Consider the following 1,385-nt stretch of genomic DNA (forward strand, 5'->3'; position numbering starts at 1 on the left):
GTACTTATCTCCCTCAGGAGACTGACAGATAATCCCTGCACCACAGCCGTTCACAGTGGAGCTCCCATCCACATACACTTTCCAAACCTGGTCTATATTGTCCGGTACAACCGGCCTTGTCATTTTGACAATAAAGTCAGCGAATGCTTCCCCCTTTATTGCCTTCCTTGGTTCGTAAGTGATTTCTAATCCTTGAATTTCAATAGCCCATTTAAGCATTCGTCTAGAAGACTCCAGGGTTGTGAGTGGCCGTTTGATCGGTTGGTCAGTATAGACTTCTACCGCATGCGCCAAGAAGTAGGGTTTTAGCTTCTTGATGGCCATGTAAAGGGCAAGGCCAAATTTCTCAACCATGGGGTACCGAAGCTCCGCGTTTCTCAGAACATGGCTAATGAAATACACCGGGAGCTGGATGCCGTCTCTTTCAGCTAAGAGAACGGCACTGAGGGCATGATCAGAGACGGCTAAGTACATGAAGAGTTTCTCTTTAGGCAAAGGGCTGACAAGCCTCGGCAAAGAGTGCAGATGAGTTTTCAGCTTTTGAAAGGCCGCCTCTGCATCATCCCCCCATTCAAAGTTGGTCTTCTTTTTGCTTGCCTGGAAAAAGTAGAGGCACTTGTCGCCTGACCGACTGAGGAATCTCCCCAGGGCCGCCAGACAACCTGTTAGTTTTTGCACTTCCTTCACAGTACGGGGCGACTGCATGTCAATTACCGCCTGTATTTTCTCAGGGTTGGCCTCTATTCCCCTTTGGTCAATCAAAAATCCGAGAAACTTCCCAGACTCAACACCAAAGACACACTTTTTTGGGTTTAGCATGACCTTGTGCCGCCTGAGTGTGGCGAATGTTTCCCGGAGATCAGCAAGATGATCCGCCTGTTGTTTGGATTTGACTATCATGTCATCAATGTACGCCTCTACATTCCTTCCGATTTGATTAATGAAGACCGTATTAATCATTCGTTGGAAAGTAGCAGGCGCATTCTTCAAACCAAACGGCATCATCGTATAACAGAACAACCCCTGATCAGTGACGAAAGCCGTCTTTTCTTGATCTTTTTTCCACAGGGGGATCTGATGGAAACCTGAATAGGCGTTCATAAAACTCATCAAGGCATGTCCGGCTGTTGAGCCGACCAGACTGTCGATCTTAGGCAATGGATAACTATCCTTTGGACATGCGTTGTTGAGGTCTGTGTAGTCAACACACATCTGCCAAGTTCCATTCGGCTTTTTTACTAACACAACGTTAGCTACCCACTCAGGGAAATTGCACGGCCGAATGAACTTGGCATCCAGCAGCTTTTTTACTTCGGCAGCTGCCGCAAGACTTCTTTCTTCGCCGTGGTTTCTTTTCTTTTTCCAGATGGGCTTCTTTTTAGGAT

The sequence above is a fragment of the Chenopodium album genome, chromosome 3, assembly GCF_948465745.1.
Source record: "Chenopodium album chromosome 3, dcCheAlbu1.1, whole genome shotgun sequence".
In the NCBI taxonomy this organism is placed as follows: Eukaryota; Viridiplantae; Streptophyta; class Magnoliopsida; order Caryophyllales; family Amaranthaceae; genus Chenopodium; species Chenopodium album.